Here is a 6,000-nt window from a genome sequence, read left to right as displayed (position 1 = left end):
TGGAGCGCTTCTCGCTGTAACTGTTGCTGTTGATGCTGCTGTTGTTGTTGTTCTTGTTCTTGTTCTTGTTGTTGTTTTTGTTGCTGCTGCTGCATCTGTTGTCCAATGGGATGCGTTGAGGTCTTCGGCATTTTGTCGGCGTTTTTGTCTTTGTTCTGCTGTTGGCTGCTGTTGCTTTTTGTGTTTAATCGATTGTTCATTGTTTTGTTGATGGCTCGCAGTAGTTGTTGTATTATTTGTTATTGTTGTTGTTGTTGCTGCTGCTGCTGCTGCTGCTGCTGCTGCTCTTGTTGTTGCTGTTCGTTGGGGGCTTAATGTGGCAGCGGCATTTATTATTTCGACATTCTTAACGAACTTCGAATTTATGAGTTAATACAATGCAAAAAGAATACAAAAATACTCACGCTCTCAAAACGAATACTCGATTACTTGATTACAAATACACAGATACACAATATATATGTATATATATATATATATATATATATATATATATATGTATACCTATATATGGCCGATGGGGGCGCACTCAATTTGTTTAAGCAATCGACTGATCCTTGTCCATAAGCCCGTTAACTGCTAAAATTTTGTTTCATAAATTACTCACTTAATTGCCCATTTGCACTTAATTTTTTAACATCAGAAGGCAGTCGCATCGCAGACTTTCGTTAATTAAGCTGCCAATCTTGCAATGCGCATACGCAGCGTGGGCCCAACTTCAGATGGCAGTCGGACGGCGACGGCGACTGCGACTGCAACTGCGACTGCGACTGGGTCGGTATGAGCTGTGCCTGTCTGTGTCTTCAGTTTTGTGTATTCAATTAGCTGTCGCAGAGCTCAGCCTCGTGCTGACCTTGTCCAGTGGCAATCGATTGGCGGAAGTTGTGCAAATTAACAGCTAATCAAAGTACCAGGCACAATAATGTACAGCAAATGGAAATCTATTAATATGTATATTGAGGCTATCTATAGACTACTTTAATATGATAGGTATACTAAAATTCTTGCGGTGCTTTTCTGCATCTTTGCGATAAAATATATAAGACAATTTTGTATAAAAATATAGCTACGCTTATGATTAAGCATATATTTTTATTACATGCACAATGATATGTTCAACTGCAGATATTAATAACAAAAGACTTAGAACACGAACTTGACAGGCAATGGGTGAAGGCTAGGTCGATTGTTAGCTGGAATACAAAATTCGGAGTCTCAAGAGCATTAAAATCAAATGGGGAGAAGAGGATGTGGCTAGTGGAAGAATCATATATAAATATAGATAATAAAAATGATCTTAAAATATTTTTTATTTTTATAAACATTTTATTTCTATTTTGAAGATATTCATTAACCGAGACTTTATTGAATGTATTTCAGTCAAAAAATGACAACAGCTGCAGCTGCCACTTAACCTTGCAACTTAGAGGCAAGAACTATGCCAAGAATGCGACACAACGTTTAGAGTTAGTTTATTTGAGGGCTCATCCCACATGCAAATAGGCCTGCAATTATATTCAAATTAGCGGTACCTGCCCACCCAATTGCCATGGCATGCCACTAAAACCTTGCCCCATTGGACCCAGACCGAGAGCGAGAGCCAGAGCCAGAGCCAGAGTCAAAGCCAGAGCCAAGCCCAGCCGCAGTTTCAGTTTCAGTTCCAGAGTGCGTTGCAAAGACCTCTTCTGGCGGCTGTGGCAGCATTTCAAAAGCTTCGACTGCCCGCTAATTAGGAAATGATTTACTACGCGGGCATTTGCTTTATGCCACAGCTACACACACTCGCACACACTAACACTCATGCACACGAACTGAAGGAGTATAAGTGCCAGTAACCACCCAAAAAGTCCGAAAAGGCCAAAACAAACCACGGGAGACATGTTGGCCACCATGCAAAAAAGGCGGCCAAAAAGGCAACAACAGCAACAAACAACAACCAACAATTTTGTGGCATAAAACATTTTGTGTTCTGTTTTCATACCCTGGCAAAGGGTATTATAATTTTGTCACAAAATGCATAAGGCATAATATACTATATCATATAGGTCTTGACGTAGGAAGGAAAAACTTTACCAAGATATCTAAAGAACAAACTCAGCAAGTAAGAATTTACCTGCTCTCCTCACGCATCTGCATAAGCTAGAGTATTTCATTTTCGGTGTGCCGTTCTTTCTTGATTTTTTTTATTTTATTATTACTTTTGTGTTTTTTGTGATAACGCAGAAGGCAGCGCATTTAGCTTGGCCACATCATCAGCATCATCATCGTCATCATGATCGCTGATGGTCATCATTAGCTTGCTGCGTGTGTGGTGTGATCAGTGGCCAGTTGCGAGCTGGCTGCTCCTGCTGCTGCTGCTGCTGCTCCTTGAGCCAGCTCTACTAGCCACACAAACACACACACACACACACACACATAAATACACAGATGCGGGGAGCGAAGACAAACCGAAAACAAAAACAAGCAAACCGAAAATTATTAATTATAGTCACGAAAGGAAATAAAGATTTCATTTCAACAGAATGCAAAGGCCCGCACAGGCCGACTACAACTACAACAACAACAACTACAGCAGATTGATGAAGCACTGCAGCATTTCTCACAGTGCAACAGCAGCGGCAGCGGCAGCCGCGGGGCCTAAAAGGATTATAAAAAAGTTGTCGAAACAAGCCATTGGCAAACAGAAACAGAAACACAACAACAACAACAGCAACAAAACACAACAACAACAACACACAACATTATTAAGAAATTAAGTAATTTCTTTTTTATTTATGCTCCACGAGTTTTACTTTAGATTATCTCGGCTTGGCATGCCCAAGCCCCAGAGCAGGCCACATAAAAGGTTAGCTCCCTTCGACTGCAGCTGTGACCAGCCCAACGGCCGTCTGTTCCAGCTGCTGCTGCTGCTGCTGCCGCTGATCCTCCTCATCGACCTCTCCACCTGCACCCCCTCCACGCACACGCTGTATATGTGAAATTTATTAACGATTTTTTATATGATTTTTTTATGTCTCGTTTTGGCTTGGGTTTTGTTTCGGTTTTTTTTTTGGTTTCGGTTTTTGATTTTTCTTCAGCCACTCGGCATAGTCAAGGTGTGCGCATAGACACTTTGGGTGTTGGCCAGCAGAAAAAAAGGCAGCTAACAGCGTTTCGGTTTTATCGTTTTTTTTCGGTTTTTTGTTTGTCAGTGTTCATATTTGATGAAATAATTTTGCCAATTCCATGAAAGATCTACGCCGCCTAAGTGGAGCTAATTTGTTTGCTGCGAAAATATTTGAGACGCGCTAATAAGCCGCATAAATTTGTTGCAGCTTTGTGTGCGTGTGCGTGTGTGTGTGTGTGTTCGTGTTCGTGTGTGGTTGATGGGCTGATTAGCAATTTGTGGTCAGGATTTGGACCACACACACACATGGCGTTCAACATGAATCTGGCATTACGAATCCATTTGCTTAGATGCTGCTGAAAGTTAAATAAATTTACCCATGTCCAAATACAAAATTGAGCTGCAAAACAAAAGACTTAAGACACAAACTGATGGATAGCTTATGCTTGATTTTGGTCAAAGCGTTTCTAAACTTATCATTCGATAAGGCTAAGAATGGTTGCGACGTAAGATATTCGGTGTTCAATTAGAATCATACAAATATATGACAATACATTTAACCTTTAAGTCAAATAAATAACAGTATAAATATTTTATCCCTGATAAAATCTTAATCAATATTGAAAGAAAAAATTTCAAATTAAGAAAAACTAAGAAAATTTGTTAAAAAACCAGAACATTTTCGGAAATTAATGACAAATACTTAGTTGAGTGTTTTAAAACTTGTCCAAAGTTGTAGATTCTTTATACGTAAATATCGCCATCTTAAAATTGTGTTACCGAAAATATGCTTACGTGACAGAACTTTCTCGTATATTGATTACAATTTGATTCTCAGAAAAATCCCCAAAAAAATGTACCATTAAAAGCACTTCAAGAAGCAAGCACTTAAGATTCTTGGCCTTAAAAGTGAATTTGAATGAATTTCGCCTCAATATCGATCACTTGATCGACTTTTGAGGGTTGCGTATCACAAACTGCTCCACAACAGCTCCAGTGGGAACCGACAGCCATTACAAATCATTAAAGAGCATATGAAGGCTCATTTTCGTATTTCGTATAACACATTTATGGCCTTTCTGTCTGTCATGAGGCCAAGAAACAGACATTTTTATTTGTTTTTTGTTCTGCAGGCAATGCCCAATGAAAGCTGAGCACAATTCTTCCAGCCACCAGCTCCCCGCCATCCCTCATTTATGATGATGAATGATCATTATATGAACTGCCCGCTGTGCTGTGCTGTGTGCGATCGCTTCATCTTCATCTGCTTGGCTCATCCTGTAAACGGCTGCCTCTGTGTTGGCTTTTCCAATTTGTATTTAGCCACAAAACTAACAACTGACAACTGTGATCTGTGATCTGAGCTCTGAGATCTGAGATCTGCGATCGCCACACGCTTCGCTACTTTTTGGCACGCCGCGGCGCAAATGTCAAAAAGCTGACAACGTCTCACCATGAATAGCTCACATTGTTACTTGTGAGCTGCACAGCAAAAATCAAAGAGGCACAAATCTTGAGATTATACAAAACAAGTAAAGAAACTGTCTAAAGGCCAACGCAGCCAATATACTATAGCTGAGACATTGAACTACTTTAATGTTTTAGTGTACATCAGTTCATACTCTGTAGTCAGCAATTATATTGGGCGCTTTGTTTGCCAACTTATGAGAATTTAACACATCAGAAATAGGAAAATAAATGTAACATTTGCTAGAAAAGGAACTAAATTTAAAGTTTCATTTACTACATGGGAAACTTTTCCTGAAAAATACAAAATATATAAACATTTCAATTGATTAACTTATAAATTTTGTCAACCTAAAAATTTAGATATATATATATATTTCAATTAATTAACTAATTAATTTGATTAACATAAAAATAGAGATAAAATGTAGCCCGCTTCTTGCTTATGAAAATATTTAAGGCTTGCAATATTCTCAGCACAGCGGGCAGAAATTAATTAAAAATCGATTTGTTTCATAAATGTTTTAAAAAATGTGTAACAAATGAACTCTTCGAAAATCGAACTGTGAACCAAACTACAGACTACTTTCTTTAGGCTTTGTTGCCTTGCCTAAAACCTTTGCGCTTCAAGCAAGTTTCTCGTCTGATTAAACATTGGAATAAATATTGAAAATATTAAAAAAAGCTCACTAATAATCATTAATTTGTTATTTTATAAATATTTTACTAAAAAATCAGCAAAAGAAAACTTAAAGTTCGATGATGAAAATTGTCCGTCTCTGTCTCTCTTTTCTATTTCTCTCTATCTGTGTGTCTATCCCTCTCTCTCTTTCTCTCCCTCTTCTATAGCTTTTCATCTTTCAACCAACTGTCATTGAATCATATATTTAGTTAGTCCTACATTTTGAAATATGCTAACATATACGTCTTGAATAAGACAGACGTCAAGCTACCTGTCAGCTTCAATTATTATTAAATCCAATCTCAGACATTTCAGTTTTTTCGTGCTTACTTGCCGAGTTATCTATAATAGCCAAAGCAAGAAGAGAATATTAAACATTTATAACAGAAATGAAGTGTAAAAAGCTGATGAAATATGAACGCTATTTTGAAGTTCAATGTGAGTTCAGTTGGCGTCAGTCAGTACGTCAGTCAGGCAATCAGTCAGGCAATCAGTCAGTCAATCAGTCAGTCATCGTTCAAGTTGAGGGGCTAATCCGCAATCAACGCGAATGCGGCGATTTCTAATTTGCTAAAGGTGCGCCCCGCACCGACAACAATACAAGCAACAACAACAATAGCGGCAACAACAACAACGGCAACGACAACAAACACAACAACTAATAAATAATAATAATGAAATTATTTATGCTTCAATCAGGCAGCTCGTACGATCGCAGTCAGCCACAGACAGCGTGTCGCTCCCA

The sequence above is a fragment of the Drosophila montana genome, unplaced genomic scaffold (assembly GCF_035044405.1).
Source record: "Drosophila montana isolate Dmon_TW-CO22-7 unplaced genomic scaffold, ASM3504440v1 contig_2582_1, whole genome shotgun sequence".
NCBI lineage: Eukaryota > Metazoa > Arthropoda > Insecta > Diptera > Drosophilidae > Drosophila > Drosophila montana.
Note: the sequence above shows the minus strand (reverse complement) of the source record.